This window comes from Camelus bactrianus, chromosome X, assembly GCF_048773025.1.
Source record: "Camelus bactrianus isolate YW-2024 breed Bactrian camel chromosome X, ASM4877302v1, whole genome shotgun sequence".
Lineage (NCBI taxonomy): Eukaryota > Metazoa > Chordata > Mammalia > Artiodactyla > Camelidae > Camelus > Camelus bactrianus.
The window spans coordinates 48951662-48974551 of record NC_133575.1 but is presented as its reverse complement, the minus strand read 5'-3'; positions in this window follow the sequence as shown (position 1 = coordinate 48974551).

Below are 22890 nucleotides of genomic sequence, written 5' to 3'. Positions count from 1 at the left end.
TCCTTCAACCGGTTTACCTTGTGCTATTTGAAAGAAAATCTCTCCACATGCTCAGTTCTCAGAGATAAGTGTGTGTGAAAGCCGTCCTTTAACTAGCTTGTAGGGAACACTTGGTTTCTTTTCAGGTGGAATCTGCACTGCATACATATATATTGGGAGGTATTATCTCCAAATCGGTTTTAAAGTATAAACTGTAGGAACTTCAAACCGGCACTGGGAAACACACCTAAAAAGCAGATTAAGTGTTGCTCCTGCATCCAGTTCCCGTTGTGCTACTGGAACGAAAGTCTCTCCATATGCTCAGTTCAGAGATATAATTGTGTGTGGAAGCCGTCCTTCACCTGGTTGGTTGGGAACACAATGTTTCTTTTCAGTTAGAATCTGCACTACATACATATTTATGGGGAGGTACTAGCTAAACCTCGGGTTTACGGTGTAAACTGCAGGAAATTCAAACCGGCATTAGGATACAGATTGAGAATCCTGAGTACGTGTTACAACTGCAACCTGTTCCCTCTGTGTTTGTTGAATGAACGTCTCTCCACATGCTCATTTCGGAGAGATAACTGTGTGTGGAAGCCGTGCTTCAAATAGCTTGTTGGGAACACAAAGTTTCTTTTCAGTTGGAAACTGCAATACATAAATAAATATGGGGAGGTAATAGACCCAACACGGTTTTACAGTGCAAACTGTAGGAACTTCCAACAGGCACTAGGAATCAGACTGAGAAACCTGTGTAAGTGTTTCCCCTGCAACCCGTTCCCTTTGAGCTAGTTGAACAAACGTCCCTCCACATACTATTTTCTGAGAGAAAAGTGTGTTTGAAAGCCGTCCTTCACCTTACATGTTGGGAACACAAGTTTCTTAATAGCTGGAAAGTGCACTACATACATATATATGGGGATGTACTGCTCAACCTCGGGTATTCAGTGAAAACTGCAGGAACTTGCACGGGCACTAGGAAACAGACTGAGAATTCAGAAGAACTGTTTTTCCTGGAACGCGTTTCCATTGTGCTAGTTGATCAAATGTCTCTCTAAATGCTCAGTTCTGACAAATAAGTGTTTGTTAAAGGCGTGCTTCTCCTAGCATGTCGGGAACACAAAGTTTCTTTTGAGTTGGAATCTGCACTACATACATATTTATAGGGAGGTACTAGCTCCAACTCGGGTTTACAATTAAAACTGCAGGAACTTCAAACCGGCATTATGAACAGAGAGAGACACCAGAGAAAGAGTTTATCCTGCAAACCGTTTCATTTGTGCTAGTTGAACGAACGTCTCTCCACATGCTCATTTCTGAGCGAAAAGTGTGTGTGAAAGCCGTCCTTCACCTAGCTTGATGGGAACGGAAAGTATCTCTTCAGTTGGAAACTGCACTACATACATAATATGGGGAGGTAATAGATCCAACACGGTTTTACAGTGCAAACTGTAGGAACTTCCAACAGGCACTAGGAAAGACACTGAGAAACCTGAGAAAAAGTTTCTCCTGCAACCCGTTCCCTTTGTGCTTGATGAACGAACGTCTCTCCACATGCTAATTTCTGAGAGAAAAGTGTGTGTGAAAGCCGTCCTTCACCTTACATGTTGGGAACATAAGTTTCTTATCAGCTGAAAAGTGCAATACATACATATATATGGGAATGTACTGCTCAACTTCGGGTTTTCAGTGAAAACTGCAGGAACTTCCAACCGGCACTAGGAAACAGTGTGTGAAACCAGAGTAAGTGATTCTCCTGCAACCCGTTCCACTTGTGTTAGTTGAACGAACGTCTCTCCACATGCTCATTTCTGAGAGATAAGTGTGTGTGAAAGCCGCCCTTCAACTTTCTTGTTGGGAACACAAGTTTCTTTTTAGCTGGTAAGTGCACTATATACATATATGGTGTGGTAATAGCTCCAAAGCAGTATTCTGTGAAAAATGCAGGAATTTCAAACCAGCACTAGGAAAACGACTGTGAAACTTGTGTAAGTATTTCTCCTGAAAATCTTTCCCTTAGATCTAGTTGAACGAACTTCTGTCCAGATGCTCATTTCTGAGAGATAATTGTGTGTGAAAGCCGCCCTTCAACTTACTTGTTGGGAACACAAGATTCTTTTCAGCTGGAAAGTGCGCTACATACATATATATGGTGAGGTACTAGCTCCAACACGATTTTACAGTGAAAACTGCAGGATCTTCAAACCAGCACTAGGAAACAGTCTGAGAAACCAGAGTAAGTGTTTCTACTGCAAAACCGCTCACTTTGTGCTAGTTGAACGACAGTCTCTCCACATGCTCAGTTTTGAGAAATAAGTGTGTGTGAAAGCCGTCCTTCACCTAGCTTGTTGGGAACACATAGTTTCTTTCGAGTTGGAAAGTGCGCTACATTCATACATATGGGGAGGTACTAGCTCCAACTCGGCTTTAAATTGAAAACTGTAGGAACATCAAATCGGCTCTAGGTAAAAGACTGCATACCAGAGTAGTGTTGATCCTTCAACCGGTTTACCTTGTGCTATTTGAAAGAAAATCTCTCCACATGCTCAGTTCTCAGAGATAAGTGTGTGTGAAAGCCGTCCTTTAACTAGCTTGTAGGGAACACTTGGTTTCTTTTCAGGTGGAATCTGCACTGCATACATATATATTGGGAGGTATTATCTCCAAATCGGTTTTAAAGTATAAACTGTAGGAACTTCAAACCGGCACTGGGAAACACACCTAAAAAGCAGATTAAGTGTTGCCCCTGCATCCAGTTCCCGTTGTGCTACTGGAACGAAAGTCTCTCCATATGCTCAGTTCAGAGATATAATTGTGTGTGGAAGCCGTCCTTCACCTGGTTGGTTGGGAACACAATGTTTCTTTTCAGTTAGAATCTGCACTACATACATATTTATGGGGAGGTACTAGCTAAACCTCGGGTTTACGGTGTAAACTGCAGGAAATTCAAACCGGCATTAGGATACAGATTGAGAATCCTGAGTACGTGTTACAACTGCAACCTGTTCCCTCTGTGTTTGTTGAATGAACGTCTCTCCACATGCTCATTTCGGAGAGATAACTGTGTGTGGAAGCCGTGCTTCAAATAGCTTGTTGGGAACACAAAGTTTCTTTTCAGTTGGAAACAGCAATACATACATAAATATGGGGAGGTAATAGATCCAACACGGTTTTACAGTGCAAACTGTAGGAACTTCCAACAGGCACTAGGAATCAGACTGAGAAACCTGTGTAAGTGTTTCCCCTGCAACCCGTTCCCTTTGAGCTAGTTGAACGAACGTCCCTCCACATACTATTTTCTGAGAGAAAAGTGTGTTTGAAAGCCGTCCTTCACCTTACATGTTGGGAACACAAGTTTCTTATCAGCTGGAAAGTGCACTACATACATATATATGGGGATGTACTGCTCAACCTCGGGTATTCAGTGAAAACTGCAGGAACTTGCACGGGCACTAGGAAACAGACTGAGAATTCAGAAGAACTGTTTTTCCTGGAACGCGTTTCCATTGTGCTAGTTGATCAAATGTCTCTCTAAATGCTCAGTTCTGACAAATAAGTGTTTGTTAAAGGCGTGCTTCTCCTAGCATGTCGGGAACACAAAGTTTCTTTTGAGTTGGAATCTGCACTACATACATATTTATAGGGAGGTACTAGCTCCAACTCGGGTTTACAATTAAAACTGCAGGAACTTCAAACCGGCATTATGAACAGAGAGAGACACCAGAGAAAGAGTTTATCCTGCAAACCGTTTCATTTGTGCTAGTTGAACGAACGTCTCTCCACATGCTCATTTCTGAGCGAAAAGTGTGTGTGAAAGCCGTCCTTCACCTAGCTTGATGGGAACGGAAAGTATCTCTTCAGTTGGAAACTGCACTACATACATAATATGGGGAGGTAATAGATCCAACACGGTTTTACAGTGCAAACTGTAGGAACTTCCAACAGGCACTAGGAATCAGAATGAGAAACCTAAGTGTTTGCCCTGCAAACCTTTCTTTTGAGCTAGTTGAACGAACGTCTCTACACAATCTCATATCTGAGAGATAAGTGTGTGTGAAAGCCGTTCTTCACCTAGCTTGTTGGGAACACAATGTTTCGTTACAGTTGGAAACTGTACTGCATACATTTATATGGGGAGGTAATAGCTCCAACCCGTGTTTACTGTGAAAACTTCAGGAACTTCCAAACGGCACTAGGAAACATTGTGTGAAACCAGAGTAAGTGAATCTCCTGCAACTCGTTCCACTTGTGTTAGTTGAACGAACGTCTCTCCACATGCTCAGTTCTGAGAGATAATTGTGTGTGAAAGCCTTCCTTTAGCTAGCTTGGAGGGAACACAAGGTTTCTTTTCAGGTGATATCTGCACTGCATATATATATATTGGGTTGTACTATCTCCAACTCGTGTTTTATGTATAAACATTAGGAACTTTAAACCGGCATGAGGAAACACACCAAAAAAACAGATTAATAGTTGCTCCTGCGTTCCGTTACCCTTGTACTAATGGAAAGAAATTCTCTCCATATGCTCAGTTCAGAGATATAATTGTGTGTGGAAGCCGTTACCACCGGGCTTGTTGGGAACACAATGTTTCTTTTCCGTTAGAATCTGCACTACATACATATATATGGGGAGGTACTAGATAAACATCGGGTTTACGGTGTAAACTGCAGGAAATTCAAACCGGAATTAGGATACAGATTGAGAAACCTGAGTACGTGTTACAACTGCAACCTGTTCCCTTTCTGTTTGTTGAACGAAAGTCTCTCCACATTCTCATTTCGGAGAGATAACTGTGTGTGGAAGCCGTGCTTCAATTAGCTTGTTGGGAACACAAAGTTTCTTTTCAGTTGGAAACTGCACTACATACATATATATGGGCTGGTACAAGCTCCAACTCGGTATTACACTGAAAGCTGCAGGAACATCAAACCGGCACTAGGAAACATCCTGAGAAACCAGAGAAAGTGATTCTCCTGCATCCCGTTCCATTGGTGTTATTTGAAATAATGTCTCTCTACATGCTGATTTCTGCGAGAAAAGTGAGTGTGAAAGCCGTCCTTCATCTAGCTTGATGGGAACGGAAAGTATATCTTCAGTTGGAATCTGCACTACATACAAAAATATGGGGAGGTAATAGATCCAACACGGTTTTACAGTTCAAATTCTAGGAACTTCCTACAGGCACTAGGAATCACACTGAGAAACCTGTGTAAGTGTTTCCCCTGCAAAACATTCCCTTTGAGCTAGTTGAACGAACGTCTCTCCACAAGTTCAGTTCTGAGTGATAAGTGTGTGTGAAAGCCGTCCTTCACCTAGCTTGTTGGGAACACAAAGTTTCGTTTCATTTGGAAACTGTAATGCATACATATATATGGGGAGTTATTAGCTCCAACTCGTGTTTACAGTGAAAACTGCAAGAACTTCCAACAGGCACTAGGAAACAGTGTGTGAAACCAGAGTAAGTGATTCTCCTGCAACCCGTTCCACTTGTGTTAGTTGAACGAACGTCTCTCCACATGCTAATTTCTGAGAGATAAGTGTGTGTGAAAGCCGCCCTTCAACTTTTTTGTTGGGAACACAAGTTTCTTTTCAGCTGGATAGTACACTATATACATATATGGTGAGGTAATAGCTCCAAAGCAGTATTCTGTGAAAACTGCAGGAATTTCAAACCAGCACTAGGAAAACGACTGTAAAACTTGTGTAAGACTTTCTCCTGAAAATATTTCCCTTAGAGCTAGTTGAACGAACGTCTGTCCAGATGCTCATTTCTGAGAGATAATTGTGTGTGAAAGCTGCCCTTCAACTTACTTGTTGGGAACACAAGATCTTTTCAGCTGGAAAGTGCGCTACATACATATATATGGTGAGGTACTAGCTCCAACACGATTTTACACTGAAAACTGCAGGATCTTCAAACCAGCAATAGGAAACAGTCTGAGAAACCAGAGTAAGTTTTTCTAAAGCAAAACCGCTCACTTTGTGCTAGTTGAACAACAGTCTCTCCACATGCTCAGTTTTGAGAAATAAGTGTGTGTGAAAGCCGTCCTTCACCTAGCTTGTTGGGAACACATAGTTTCTTTCGAGATGGAAAGTGCGCTACATTCATATATATGGGGAGGTACTAGCTCCAACTCGGCTTTAAATTGAAAACTGTAGGAACATCAAATCAGCTCTAGGTAAAAGACTGCATACCAGAGTAGTGTTGATCCTTCAACCGGTTTACCTTGTGCTATTTGAACGAAAATCTCTCCACATGCTCAGTTCTGAGAGATAACTGCGTCTGGAAACCGTGCTTCAATTAGCTTGTTGGGAACACAAAGTTTCTTTTCAGTTTGAAACTGCACTACATACAAATATATGGGCTGGTACAAGCTCCAAATCGGTATTACACTGAAAGCTGCAGGAACTTCAAACCGGCACTAGGAAACAGCCTGAGAAACCAGAGTACGTGATTCTCCTGCAACCCGTTCCATTTGTGGTATTTGAATGAATGTCTCTCTACATGATCATTTTTCAGATATATGTCTGTGTGAAATCCGTCCTTCATCTAGCTTGATGGGAACGGAAAGTATCTCCTCAGATGGAAACTGCACTACATACATAAAAATGGGGAGGTAATAGATCCAACACGGTTTTACAGTGCAAACTGTAGAAACTTCCAACAGGCACTAGGAATCAGACTGAGAAACCTGTGTAAGTGTTTCCCCTACAACCCGTTCCCTTTGAGCTAGTTGAACGAACGTCTCTCCAGAAGCTCAGTTCTGAGAGATAAGTGTGTGTGAAAGCCGCCCTTCAACTTTCTTGATGGGAACACAAGTTTCTTATCAGCTGGAAAGTGCACTAAGACATATATATTGGGATGTACTGCTCAACTTCGGGTTTTCAGGGAAAACTGCAGGAACTTGCACGGGCACTAGGAAACAGACTGAGAATCCAGAAGAAATGTTTTCCCTGGAACGCTTTTCCATTGTGCTAGTTGATCGAAGGTCTCTCTAAATACTCAGTTCTGACAGATAAGTGTGTGTAAAAGGCGTGGTTCTCCTAGCTTGTCGGGAACACAAAGTTTCTTTTCAGTTGTAATCTGCACTACATACAAATTTAAAGGGAGGAACTAACTCCAACCCGGGTTTACAGTGAAAACTGCAGGAACTTCAAACCGGCATTATGAACAGAGAGAGAAACCAGAGTAAGAGTTTATTCTGCAAACAGTTCCATTTGTGCTAGTTGAACGAACGTCTCTCGACATGCTCATTTCTGAGATAGAATTCTGTGTGAAAGCCGCCCTTCAACTTTCTTGTTGGGAACACAAGTTTCTTTTCAGCTGGAAAGTGCACTACATACTTATATGGTGAGGTAATAGCTCCAAAGCAGTTTTTTGTGAAATCTGCAGGAATTTCAAACCAGCACTAGGAAAACGACTGAGAAACCTGTGTAAGGTTTCCCCTGAAAACCGGTCCCTTAGAGCTAGTTGAACGTACGTCTCTCCAGATGCTCATTTCTAAGAGATAATTGTGTGTGAAAGCCACCCTTCAGCATTCTTGTTGGGAACACAAGTTTCTTATCAGATGGAAAGTGCACTACATACATATATATGGTGAAGTAATAGCTCCAAAACGGTTTTACAGTGAAAACTCAGGAACTTCAAACCAGCACTAGGAAGCAGTCTGAGATACCAGAGTAAGTGTTTCTCCTGCAAAACCGCTCACTTTGTGCTAGTTGAACGACAGTCTCTCCACATGCTCAGTTTTGAGAGATAAGTGTGTGTGAATGCCGTCCTTCACCTAGCTTGTTGGGAACACATAGTTTCTTTCGAGTTGGAAAGTGCACTACATTCATATATATGGGGAGGTACTAGTTCCAACTCGGGTTTAAATTGAAAACTGTAGGAACTTCAAAACGGCACTAGGAAAAAGACTGCGAAACCAGAGTATTGTTGCTCCTGCAACCCGTTTTCCTTGTGCTATTTGAACGAAAATCTCTCCACGTGCTCAGTTCTTAGGGATAAGTGTGTGTGAAAGCCGTCCTTTACCTAGCTTGTAGGGAACACAAGGTTTCTTTTCAGGTGGTATCTGCACTGAATACATATATATTGGGAGGTACTATCTCCAACAAGGGTTTAAAGTAAAAACTGTAGGAAATTCAAACCGGCACTAGGAAATACATCTAAAAAGCAGATAAATTGTTTCTTCTGCATCCCGTTCCCCTTGGGTTACTGGAACGAACGTCTCTCCATATGCTCAATTCAGAGATATAATTGTGTGTGGAAGCCATCCTTCACCTGGCTTGTTGGGAACACATTGTTTGTTTTAAGTTAGAATGTGCATTACCTACATATATATGGGGAGGTACTAGCTAAACCTCGGGTTTAAGTTGTAACTGCAGGAAATTCAAACTGGCATTAGGATACAGATTTAGAAACCTGAGTACGTGTTAACTGCAACCTGTTCCCTTTGAGTTTTTTGAACGAACGTCTCTCCACATGATCATTTCGGAGAGATAAATGTGTGTGGAAGTCGTGCTTCAATTAGCTTGATGGGAACACAAAGTTTCTTTTCAGTTGGAAACTGCACTACATACATATATATGGGCTGGTACAAGCTCCAACCCGGTATTACACTGAAAGCTGCAGGAACTTCAAACCGGCACTAGGAAACAGCCTGAGAAACCAGAGTAAGTGATGCTCCTGCAACCCATTCCATTCGTGGTATTTGAACGAATGCCTCTCTACATGCTCATTTCTGAGAGAAAATTGTGTGTGAAAGCCGTCCTTAAATGTTCTTGTTGGGAACACAAGTTTCTTTTCAGCAGGAATTTGCACTACATACATATATGTTGAGGTAATAGCTCCAAAACAGTTTTCTGTGAAAACTGCAGGAATTTCAAACCAGCACTAGGAAAACGACTGAGAAACATGTGTCAGGGTTTTTCCTGAAAACCGGTCCCTTAGAGCTAGTTGAACGAAAGTCTCTCCAGATGCTCATTTCTGAGAGATAATTGGGTGTAAGCCGCCCTTCACCTTACTTGTTGGGAACACAAGTTTCTTTTCAGCTGGAAAGTGCACTACATACAAATATATGGTGAGGTACTAGCTCCAACACGATTTTACAATGAAAACTGCAGGAACTTCAATCCAGCACTAGGAAATATTCTGAGAAACCAGAGGAAGAGTTTCTCCTGCAAAACCGCTCTCTTTGTGCTAGTTGAACGGCAGTCTCTCCACATGCTTTGTTTTGAGAGATAAGTGTGTGTGAAAGCCTTCCTTCAGCTAGCTTATTGGGAACATATAGTTTCTTTTCAGTTCGAAACTGCACTACATACAGATATATGGGCTGGTAGTAGCTCGAACTCGATATTACACTGAACGCTGCTGGAACTTCAAACCGGCACTCGTAAACAGACTGTGATACCAGAGTAAGTGATTCCCCTGCAACCCGTTCCATTTTTGGTATTTGAACGAATGTCTCTCTACATGATCATTTTTGAGAGAAAATTGTGTGTGAAAGCATTCCTTCACCTAGCTTCATGGGAACGGAAAATATCTCTTCAGTTGAAACTGCTCTACATAAATAATTATGGGGAGATAATAGATCTAACACGGTTTTACAGTGCAAACTTTAGGAACTTCCAGAAGGCACTAGGAATCAGACTGAGAAACCTGAGTAAATGTTTCCCCTGCAACCCGTTCCCTTTGAGCTACTTTTACGAACGTTTTTCCACATGCTCAATTCTGAGAGAAAAGTGTGTGTGAAAGCCGTCCTTCACCTTACTTGTTGGGAACACAATTTTCTTATCAGTTGGAAAGTGCACTACTTACATATATATGGGGATGTACTGCTCAACCTCGGGGTTTCAGTGAAAACTGCAGGAACCTGCACGGGCACTAGGAAACAGACTGAGAATCCAGAAGAAGTGTTTTTCCTGGAACGCGTTTCCATTGTGCTAGTTGATCGATGGTCTCTCTAAATGCTCAGTTCTGACAGATAATTGTGTGTTAAAGGCGTGTTTCTCCTACCTTGTCGGGAACACAAAGTTTCTTTTCAGTTGGAATCTGCACTACATACATATTTATAGGGAGGTACTAGATCCAACTCGGGTTTACTGTGAAAACTGCAGGAACTTCAAACCGGCATTATGAACAGAGATAGAAACCAGAGTAAAAGTTTAACCTGCATCCCATTGCATTGGTGCTAGTTGAACAAACGTCTCTCCACATGCTCAGTTCTGAGAGATAAGTGTGTGTGAAAGCCGTCCTTCACAAAGCTTGTTGGGAACAGAAAGTTTCGTTTCAGTTGGAAACTGCACTGCATACATATATAAGGGCTGGTACAAGCTCCAACTCGGTATTACACTGAAAGTTGCAGGAACTTCAAACCGGCACTAGGAAAAAGCCTGAGAAACCAGAGTAAGTGATTCTCCTGCAACCCGTTCCCTTTGTGCTTCATGAACGAACGACTCTCCACATGCTAATTTCTGAGAGAAAAGTGTGTGTGAAAGCCGTCCTTCACCTTACATGTTGGGAACATAAGTTTCTTATCAGCTGGAAAGTGCAATACATACATATATATGGGAATGTACTGCTCAACTTCGGGTTTTCAGTGAAAACTGCAGGAACTTCCAACCGGCACTAGGAAACAGTGTGTGAAACCAGAGTAATTGATTCTCCTGCAACCCGTTCCACTTGTGTTAGTTGAACGAACGTCTCTCCACATGCTCATTTCTGAGAGATAAGTGTGTGTGAAAGCCGCCCTTCAACTTTCTTGTTGGGAACACAAGTTTCTTTTTAGCTGGTAAGTGCACTATATACATATATGTTGTGGTAATAGCTCCAAAGCAGTATTCTGTGAAAAATGCAGGAATTTCAAACCAGCACTAGGAAAACGACTGTGAAACTTGTGTAAGTATTTCTCCTGAAAATCTTTCCCTTAGATCTAGTTGAACGAACTTCTGTCCAGATGCTCATTTCTGAGAGATAATTGTGTGTGAAAGCCGCCCTTCAACTTACTTGTTGGGAACACAAGATTCTTTTCAGCTGGAAAGTGCGCTACATACATATATATGGTGAGGTACTAGCTCCAACACGATTTTACAGTGAAAACTGCAGGATCTTCAAACCAGCACTAGGAAACAGTCTGAGAAACCAGAGTAAGTGTTTCTACTGCAAAACCGCTCACTTTGTGCTAGTTGAACGACAGTCTCTCCACATGCTCAGTTTTGAGAAATAAGTGTGTGTGAAAGCCGTCCTTCACCTAGCTTGTTGGGAACACATAGTTTCTTTCGAGTTGGAAAGTGCGCTACATTCATACATATGGGGAGGTACTAGCTCCAACTCGGCTTTAAATTGAAAACTGTAGGAACATCAAATCGGCTCTAGGTAAAAGACTGCATACCAGAGTAGTGTTGATCCTTCAACCGGTTTACCTTGTGCTATTTGAAAGAAAATCTCTCCACATGCTCAGTTCTCAGAGATAAGTGTGTGTGAAAGCCGTCCTTTAACTAGCTTGTAGGGAACACTTGGTTTCTTTTCAGGTGGAATCTGCACTGCATACATATATATTGGGAGGTATTATCTCCAAATCGGTTTTAAAGTATAAACTGTAGGAACTTCAAACCGGCACTGGGAAACACACCTAAAAAGCAGATTAAGTGTTGCCCCTGCATCCAGTTCCCGTTGTGCTACTGGAACGAAAGTCTCTCCATATGCTCAGTTCAGAGATATAATTGTGTGTGGAAGCCGTCCTTCACCTGGTTGGTTGGGAACACAATGTTTCTTTTCAGTTAGGATCTGCACTACATACATATTTATGGGGAGGTACTAGCTAAACCTCGGGTTTACGGTGTAAACTGCAGGAAATTCAAACCGGCATTAGGATACAGATTGAGAATCCTGAGTACGTGTTACAACTGCAACCTGTTCCCTCTGTGTTTGTTGAATGAACGTCTCTCCACATGCTCATTTCGGAGAGATAACTGTGTGTGGAAGCCGTGCTTCAAATAGCTTGTTGGGAACACAAAGTTTCTTTTCAGTTGGAAACTGCAATACATACATAAATATGGGGAGGTAATAGATCCAACACGGTTTTACAGTGCAAACTGTAGGAACTTCCAACAGGCACTAGGAATCAGACTGAGAAACCTGTGTAAGTGTTTCCCCTGCAACCCGTTCCCTTTGAGCTAGTTGAACAAACGTCCCTCCACATACTATTTTCTGAGAGAAAAGTGTGTTTGAAAGCCGTCCTTCACCTTACATGTTGGGAACACAAGTTTCTTATCAGCTGGAAAGTGCACTAGATACATATATATGGGGATGTACTGCTCAACCTCGGGTATTCAGTGAAAACTGCAGGAACTTGCCTGGGCACTAGGAAACAGACTGAGAATTCAGAAGGACTGTTTTTCCTGGAACGCGTTTCCATTGTGCTAGTTGATCAAATGTCTCTCTAAATGCTCAGTTCTGACAAATAAGTGTTTGTTAAAGGCGTGCTTCTCCTAGCATGTCGGGAACACAAAGTTTCTTTTGAGTTGGAATCTGCACTACATACATATTTATAGGGAGGTACTAGCTCCAACTCGGGTTTACAATTAAAACTGCAGGAACTTCAAACCGGCATTATGAACAGAGAGAGACACCAGAGAAAGAGTTTATCCTGCAAACCGTTTCATTTGTGCTAGTTGAACGAACGTCTCTCCACATGCTCATTTCTGAGCGAAAAGTGTGTGTGAAAGCCGTCCTTCACCTAGCTTGATGGGAACGGAAAGTATCTCTTCAGTTGGAAACTGCACTACATACATAATATGGGGAGGTAATAGATCCAACACGGTTTTACAGTGCAAACTGTAGGAACTTCCAACAGGCACTAGGAAAGACACTGAGAAACCTGAGAAAAAGTTTCTCCTGCAACCCGTTCCCTTTGTGCTTGATGAACGAACGTCTCTCCACATGCTAATTTCTGAGAGAAAAGTGTGTGTGAAAGCCGTCCTTCACCTTACATGTTGGGAACATAAGTTTCTTATCAGCTGAAAAGTGCAATACATACATATATATGGGAATGTACTGCTCAACTTCGGGTTTTCAGTGAAAACTGCAGGAACTTCCAACCGGCACTAGGAAACAGTGTGTGAAACCAGAGTAAGTGATTCTCCTGCAACCCGTTCCACTTGTGTTAGTTGAACGAACGTCTCTCCACATGCTCATTTCTGAGAGATAAGTGTGTGTGAAAGCCGCCCTTCAACTTTCTTGTTGGGAACACAAGTTTCTTTTTAGCTGGTAAGTGCACTATATACATATATGGTGTGGTAATAGCTCCAAAGCAGTATTCTGTGAAAAATGCAGGAATTTCAAACCAGCACTAGGAAAACGACTGTGAAACTTGTGTAAGTATTTCTCCTGAAAATCTTTCCCTTAGATCTAGTTGAACGAACTTCTGTCCAGATGCTCATTTCTGAGAGATAATTGTGTGTGAAAGCCGCCCTTCAACTTACTTGTTGGGAACACAAGATTCTTTTCAGCTGGAAAGTGCGCTACATACATTTATATGGTGAGGTACTAGCTCCAACACGATTTTACAGTGAAAACTGCAGGATCTTCAAACCAGCACTAGGAAACAGTCTGAGAAACCAGAGTAAGTGTTTCTACTGCAAAACCGCTCACTTTGTGCTAGTTGAACGACAGTCTCTCCACATGCTCAGTTTTGAGAAATAAGTGTGTGTGAAAGCCGTCCTTCACCTAGCTTGTTGGGAACACATAGTTTCTTTCGAGTTGGAAAGTGCGCTACATTCATACATATGGGGAGGTACTAGCTCCAACTCGGCTTTAAATTGAAAACTGTAGGAACATCAAATCGGCTCTAGGTAAAAGACTGCATACCAGAGTAGTGTTGATCCTTCAACCGGTTTACCTTGTGCTATTTGAAAGAAAATCTCTCCACATGCTCAGTTCTCAGAGATAAGTGTGTGTGAAAGCCGTCCTTTAACTAGCTTGTAGGGAACACTTGGTTTCTTTTCAGGTGGAATCTGCACTGCATACATATATATTGGGAGGTATTATCTCCAAATCGGTTTTAAAGTATAAACTGTAGGAACTTCAAACCGGCACTGGGAAACACACCTAAAAAGCAGATTAAGTGTTGCCCCTGCATCCAGTTCCCGTTGTGCTACTGGAACGAAAGTCTCTCCATATGTTCAGTTCAGAGATATAATTGTGTGTGGAAGCCGTCCTTCACCTGGTTGGTTGGGAACACAATGTTTCTTTTCAGTTAGAATCTGCACTACATACATATTTATGGGGAGGTACTAGCTAAAACTCGGGTTTACGGTGTAAACTGCAGGAAATTCAAACCGGCATTAGGATACAGATTGAGAATCCTGAGTACGTGTTACAACTGCAACCTGTTCCCTCTGTGTTTGTTGAATGAACGTCTCTCCACATGCTCATTTCGGAGAGATAACTGTGTGTGGAAGCCGTGCTTCAAATAGCTTGTTGGGAACACAAAGTTTCTTTTCAGTTGGAAACTGCAATACATACATAAATATGGGGAGGTAATAGATCCAACACGGTTTTACAGTGCAAACTGTAGGAACTTCCAACAGGCACTAGGAATCAGACTGAGAAACCTGTGTAAGTGTTTCCCCTGCAACCCGTTCCCTTTGAGCTAGTTGAACAAACGTCCCTCCACATACTATTTTCTGAGAGAAAAGTGTGTGTGAAAGCCGTCCTTCACCTTACATGTTGGGAACACAAGTTTCTTATCAGCTGGAAAGTGCACTACATACATATATATGGGGATGTACTGCTCAACCTCGGGTATTCAGTGAAAACTGCAGGAACTTGCACGGGCACTAGGAAACAGACTGAGAATTCAGAAGAACTGTTTTTCCTGGAACGCGTTTCCATTGTGCTAGTTGATCAAATGTCTCTCTAAATGCTCAGTTCTGACAAATAAGTGTTTGTTAAAGGCGTGCTTCTCCTAGCATGTCGGGAACACAAAGTTTCTTTTGAGTTGGAATCTGCACTACATACATATTTATAGGGAGGTACTAGCTCCAACTCGGGTTTACAATTAAAACTGCAGGAACTTCAAACCGGCATTATGAACAGAGAGAGACACCAGAGAAAGAGTTTATCCTGCAAACCGTTTCATTTGTGCTAGTTGAACGAACGTCTCTCCACATGCTCATTTCTGAGCGAAAAGTGTGTGTGAAAGCCGTCCTTCACCTAGCTTGATGGGAACGGAAAGTATCTCTTCAGTTGGAAACTGCACTACATACATAATATGGGGAGGTAATAGATCCAACACGGTTTTACAGTGCAAACTGTAGGAACTTCCAACAGGCACTAGGAATCAGAATGAGAAACCTAAGTGTTTGCCCTGCAAACCTTTCTTTTGAGCTAGTTGAACGAACGTCTCTACACAATCTCATATCTGAGAGATAAGTGTGTGTGAAAGCCGTTCTTCACCTAGCTTGTTGGGAACACAATGTTTCGTTACAGTTGGAAACTGTACTGCATACATTTATATGGGGAGGTAATAGCTCCAACCCGTGTTTACTGTGAAAACTTCAGGAACTTCCAAACGGCACTAGGAAACATTGTGTGAAACCAGAGTAAGTGAATCTCCTGCAACTCGTTCCACTTGTGTTAGTTGAACGAACGTCTCTCCACATGCTCAGTTCTGAGAGATAATTGTGTGTGAAAGCCTTCCTTTAGCTAGCTTGGAGGGAACACAAGGTTTCTTTTCAGGTGATATCTGCACTGCATATATATATATTGGGATGTACTATCTCCAACTCGTGTTTTATGTATAAACATTAGGAACTTTAAACCGGCATGAGGAAACACACCAAAAAAACAGATTAATAGTTGCTCCTGCGTTCCGTTACCCTTGTACTAATGGAAAGAAATTCTCTCCATATGCTCAGTTCAGAGATATAATTGTGTGTGGAAGCCGTTACCACCGGGCTTGTTGGGAACACAATGTTTCTTTTCCGTTAGAATCTGCACTACATACATATATATGGGGAGGTACTAGATAAACATCGGGTTTACGGTGTAAACTGCAGGAAATTCAAACCGGAATTAGGATACAGATTGAGAAACCTGAGTACGTGTTACAACTGCAACCTGTTCCCTTTGTGTTTGTTGAACGAAAGTCTCTCCACATGCTCATTTCGGAGAGATAACTGTGTGTGGAAGCCGTGCTTCAATTAGCTTGTTGGGAACACAAAGTTTCTTTTCAGTTGGAAACTGCACTACATACATATATATGGGCTGGTACAAGCTCCAACTCGGTATTACACTGAAAGCTGCAGGAACATCAAACCGGCACTAGGAAACATCCTGAGAAACCAGAGAAAGTGATTCTCCTGCATCCCGTTTAATTGGTGTTATTTGAAATAATGTCTCTCTACATGCTGATTTCTGCGAGAAAAGTGAGTGTGAAAGCCGTCCTTCATCTAGCTTGATGGGAACGGAAAGTATATCTTCAGTTGGAATCTGCACTACATACAAAAATATAGGGAGGTAATAGATCCAACACGGTTTTACAGTGCAAATTCTAGGAACTTCCTACAGGCACTAGGAATCACACTGAGAAAACTGTGTAAGTGTTTCCCCTGCAAAACATTCCCTTTGAGCTAGTTGAACGAACGTCTCTCCACAAGTTCAGTTCTGAGTGATAAGTGTGTGTGAAAGCCGTCCTTCACCTAGCTTGTTGGGAACACAAAGTTTCGTTTCATTTGGAAACTGTAATGCATACATATATATGGGGAGTTATTAGCTCCAACTCGTGTTTACAGTGAAAACTGCAAGAACTTCCAACAGGCACTAGGAAACAGTGTGTGAAACCAGAGTAAGTGATTCTCCTGCAACCCGTTCCACTTGTGTTAGTTGAACGAACGTCTCTCCACATGCTAATTTCTGAGAGATAAGTGTGTGTGAAAGCCGCCCTTCAACTTTTTTGTTGGGAACACAAGTTTCTTTTCAGCTGGATAGTACACTATATACATATATGGTGAGGTAATAGCTCCAAAGCAGTATTCTGTGAAAACTGCAGGAATTTCAAACCAGCACTAGGAAAACGACTGTGAAACTTGTGTAAGACTTTCTCCTGAAAATATTTCCCTTAGAGCTAGTTGAACGAACGTCTGTCCAGATGCTCATTTCTGAGAGATAATTGTGTGTGAAAGCTGCCCTTCAACTTACTTGTTGGGAACACAAGATCTTTTCAGCTGGAAAGTGCGCTACATACATATATATGGTGAGGTACTAGCTCCAACACGATTTTACACTGAAAACTGCAGGATCTTCAAACCAGCAATAGGAAACAGTCTGAGAAACCAGAGTAAGTTTTTCTAAAGCAAAACCGCTCACTTTGTGCTAGTTGAACAACAGTCTCTCCACATGCTCAGTTTTGAGAAATAAGTGTGTGTGAAAGCCGTCCTTCACCTAGCTTGTTGGGAACACATAGTTTCTTTCGAGATGGAAAGTGCGCTACATTCATATATATGGGGAGGTACTAGCTCCAACTCGGCTTTAAATTGAAAACTGTAGGAACATCAAATCAGCTCTAGGTAAAAGACTGCATACCAGAGTAGTGTTGATCCTTCAACCGGTTTACCTTGTGCTATTTGAACGAAAATCTCTCCACATGCTCAGTTCTGAGAGATAACTGCGTCTGGAAACCGTGCTTCAATTAGCTTGTTGGGAACACAAAGTTTCTTTTCAGTTTGAAACTGCACTACATACAAATATATGGGCTGATACAAGCTCCAAATCGGTATTACACTGAAAGCTGCAGGAACTTCAAACCGGCACTAGGAAACAGCCTGAGAAACCAGAGTACGTGATTCTCCTGCAACCCGTTCCATTTGTGGTATTTGAATGAATGTCTCTCTACATGATCATTTTTCAGATATATGTCTGTGTGAAATCCGTCCTTCATCTAGCTTGATGGGAACGGAAAGTATCTCCTCAGATGGAAACTGCACTACATACATAAAAATGGGGAGGTAATAGATCCAACACGGTTTTACAGTGCAAACTGTAGAAACTTCCAACAGGCACTAGGAATCAGACTGAGAAACCTGTGTAAGTGTTTCCCCTACAACCCGTTCCCTTTGAGCTAGTTGAACGAACGTCTCTCCAGAAGCTCAGTTCTGAGAGATAAGTGTGTGTGAAAGCCGCCCTTCAACTTTCTTGATGGGAACACAAGTTTCTTATCAGCTGGAAAGTGCACTAAGACATATATATTGGGATGTACTGCTCAACTTCGGGTTTTCAGGGAAAACTGCAGGAACTTGCACGGGCACTAGGAAACAGACTGAGAATCCAGAAGAAATGTTTTCCCTGGAACGCTTTTCCATTGTGCTAGTTGATCGAAGGTCTCTCTAAATACTCAGTTCTGACAGATAAGTGTGTGTAAAAGGCGTGGTTCTCCTAGCTTGTCGGGAACACAAAGTTTCTTTTCAGTTGTAATCTGCACTACATACAAATTTAAAGGGAGGAACTAACTCCAACCCGGGTTTACAGTGAAAACTGCAGGAACTTCAAACCGGCATTATGAACAGAGAGAGAAACCAGAGTAAGAGTTTATTCTGCAAACAGTTCCATTTGTGCTAGTTGAACGAACGTCTCTCGACATGCTCATTTCTGAGATAGAATTCTGTGTGAAAGCCGCCCTTCAACTTTCTTGTTGGGAACACAAGTTTCTTTTCAGCTGGAAAGTGCACTACATACTTATATGGTGAGGTAATAGCTCCAAAGCAGTTTTTTGTGAAATCTGCAGGAATTTCAAACCAGCACTAGGAAAACGACTGAGAAACCTGTGTAAGGTTTCTCCTGCAAACCGGTCCCTTAGAGCTAGTTGAACGTACGTCTCTCCAGATGCTCATTTCTAAGAGATAATTGTGTGTGAAAGCCACCCTTCAGCATTCTTGTTGGGAACACAAGATTCTTATCAGATGGAAAGTGCACTACATACATATATATGGTGAAGTAATAGCTCCAAAACGGTTTTACAGTGAAAACTCAGGAACTTCAAACCAGCACTAGGAAGCAGTCTGAGATACCAGAGTAAGTGTTTCTCCTGCAAAACCGCTCACTTTGTGCTAGTTGAACGACAGTCTCTCCACATGCTCAGTTTTGAGAGATAAGTGTGTGTGAATGCCGTCCTTCACCTAGCTTGTTGGGAACACATAGATTCTTTCGAGTTGGAAAGTGCACTACATTCATATATATGGGGAGGTACTAGTTCCAACTCGGGTTTAAATTGAAAACTGTAGGAACTTCAAAACGGCACTAGGAAAAAGACTGCGAAACCAGAGTATTGTTGCTCCTGCAACCCGTTTTCCTTGTGCTATTTGAACGAAAATCTCTCCACGTGCTCAGTTCTTAGGGATAAGTGTGTGTGAAAGCCGTCCTTTACCTAGCTTGTAGGGAACACAAGGTTTCTTTTCAGGTGGTATCTGCACTGAATACATATATATTGGGAGGTACTATCTCCAACAAGTGTTTAAAGTAAAAACTGTAGGAAATTCAAACCGGCACTAGGAAATACATCTAAAAAGCAGATAAAGTGTTTCTTCTGCATCCCGTTCCCCTTGGGTTACTGGAACGAACGTCTCTCCATATGCTCAATTCAGAGATATAATTGTGTGTGGAAGCCATCCTTCACCTGGCTTGTTGGGAACACATTGTTTGTTTTAAGTTAGAATGTGCATTACCTACATATATATGGGGAGGTACTAGCTAAACCTCGGGTTTAAGTTGTAACTGCAGGAAATTCAAACTGGCATTAGGATACAGATTTAGAAACCTGAGTACGTGTTAACTGCAACCTGTTCCCTTTGAGTTTTTTGAACGAACGTCTCTCCACATGATCATTTCGGAGAGATAAATGTGTGTGGAAGTCGTGCTTCAATTAGCTTGATGGGAACACAAAGTTTCTTTTCAGTTGGAAACTGCACTACATACATATATATGGGCTGGTACAAGCTCCAACCCGGTATTACACTGAAAGCTGCAGGAACTTCAAACCGGCACTAGGAAACAGCCTGAGAAACCAGAGTAAGTGATGCTCCTGCAACCCATTCCATTCGTGGTATTTGAACGAATGCCTCTCTACATGCTCATTTCTGAGAAAAAATTGTGTGTGAAAGCCGTCCTTAAATGTTCTTGTTGGGAACACAAGTTTCTTTTCAGCAGGAATTTGCACTACATACATATATGTTGAGGTAATAGCTCCAAAACAGTTTTCTGTGAAAACTGCAGGAATTTCAAACCAGCACTAGGAAAACGACTGAGAAACATGTGTCAGGGTTTTTCCTGAAAACCGGTCCCTTAGAGCTAGTTGAACGAAAGTCTCTCCAGATGCTCATTTCTGAGAGATAATTGGGTGTAAGCCGCCCTTCACCTTACTTGTTGGGAACACAAGTTTCTTTTCAGCTGGAAAGTGCACTACATACAAATATATGGTGAGGTACTAGCTCCAACACGATTTTACAATGAAAACTGCAGGAACTTCAATCCAGCACTAGGAAATATTCTGAGAAACCAGAGGAAGAGTTTCTCCTGCAAAACCGCTCTCTTTGTGCTAGTTGAACGGCAGTCTCTCCACATGCTTTGTTTTGAGAGATAAGTGTGTGTGAAAGCCTTCCTTCAGCTAGCTTATTGGGAACATATAGTTTCTTTTCAGTTCGAAACTGCACTACATACAGATATATGGGCTGGTAGTAGCTCGAACTCGATATTACACTGAAAGCTGCTGGAACTTCAAACCGGCACTCGTAAACAGCCTGTGATACCAGAGTAAGTGATTCCCCTGCAACCCGTTCCATTTTTGGTATTTGAACGAATGTCTCTCTACATGATCATTTTTGAGAGAAAATTGTGTGTGAAAGCATTCCTTCACCTAGCTTCATGGGAACGGAAAATATCTCTTCAGTTGAAACTGCTCTACATAAATAATTATGGGGAGATAATAGATCTAACACGGTTTTACAGTGCAAACTTTAGGAACTTCCAGAAGGCACTAGGAATCAGACTGAGAAACCTGAGTAAATGTTTCCCCTGCAACCCGTTCCCTTTGAGCTACTTTTACGAACGTTTTTCCACATGCTCAATTCTGAGAGAAAAGTGTGTGTGAAAGCCGTCCTTCACCTTACTTGTTGGGAACACAATTTTCTTATCAGTTGGAAAGTGGACTACTTACATATATATGGGGATGTACTGCTCAACCTCGGGGTTTCAGTGAAAACTGTAGGAACCTGCACGGGCACTAGGAAACAGACTGAGAATCCAGAAGAAGTGTTTTTCCTGGAACGCGTTTCCATTGTGCTAGTTGATCGATGGTCTCTCTAAATGCTCAGTTCTGACAGATAATTGTGTGTTAAAGGCGTGTTTCTCCTACCTTGTCGGGAACACAAAGTTTCTTTTCAGTTGGAATCTGCACTACATACATATTTATAGGGAGGTACTAGATCCAACTCGGGTTTACTGTGAAAACTGCAGGAACTTCAAACCGGCATTATGAACAGAGATAGAAACCAGAGTAAAAGTTTAACCTGCATCCCATTGCATTGGTGCTAGTTGAACAAACGTCTCTCCACATGCTCAGTTCTGAGAGATAAATGTGTGTGAAAGCCGTCCTTCACAAAGCTTGTTGGGAACAGAAAGTTTCGTTTCAGTTCGAAACTGCACTGCATACATATATATGGGCTGGTACAAGCTCCAACTCGGTATTACACTGAAAGTTGCAGGAACTTCAAACCGGCACTAGGAAAAAGCCTGAGAAACCAGAGTAAGTGATTCTCCTGCAACCCGTTCCATTCGTGGTATTTGAACGAATGTCTCTCTACATGCTCATTTCTGAGAGAAAAGTGTGTGTGAAAGCCGTCCTTCACCTAGCTTGATGGGAACGGAAATTATCTCTTCAGTTGTAAACTGCACTACATACATACATATGGGGAGATAATAGATCCAACACGGTTTTACAGTGCAAACTCTAGGAACTTCCAACAGGCACTAGGAATCAGACTGAGAATTCTGTGTAAGTGTTTCCCCTGCAACCCTTTCCCTTTGAGCTAGTTGAACGAACGTCTCTCCACATGCTCATTTCTGAGAGAAAAGTGTGTGTGAAAGCCGTCCTTCACCTTACTTGTTTGAAATACAAGTTTCTTATCTGCTGGAAAAATGCACTACCTACATATATATGGGGATGTACTGCTCAACCTCGGGTTTTCAGTGAAAACTGCAGGAACTTGCACGGGCACTAGGAAACAGACTGAGAATCCAGAAGTAGTGTTATTCCTGGAACGTGTTTCCATTGTGCTAGTTGAACGAAGGTCTCTCTAAATGCTCAGTTATGACAGATAAGTGTGTGTCAAAGACGTGCTTCTCCGAGCTTGTCGGCAATACAAAGTTTCTTTTCAGTTGGAATCTGCACTACATTCATTTTTATAGGGAGGTACACGATCCAACTTGGGTTTACAGTGAAAACTGCAGGAACTTCAAACCGGCATTATGAACAGAGAGCGAAACCAGAGTAAGAGTTTATCCTGCAACCCGTTCCATTTGAGCTAGTTGAACGAACGTCTCTCCACATGCTCAGTTCTGAAAGATAAGTGTGTGTGAAAGCCGTCCTTCACCTAGCTTGTTGGGAACAGAAAGTTTTGTTTCAGTTGGAAACTGCACTGCATACATATATATGGGCTGGTACAAGCCCCAACACGGTATTACACTGAAATATGCAGTAACTTCCAACCGGCACTAGGAATCAGTGTGTGAAACCAGAGTAAGTGATTCTCCTGCAACCGTTAAATTCGTGGTATTTGAACGAATGACTCTCTAAATGCTCAGTTCTGAGAGAAAATTGTGTGTGAATGCCGTCCTTCACCTAGCTTGATGGGAAC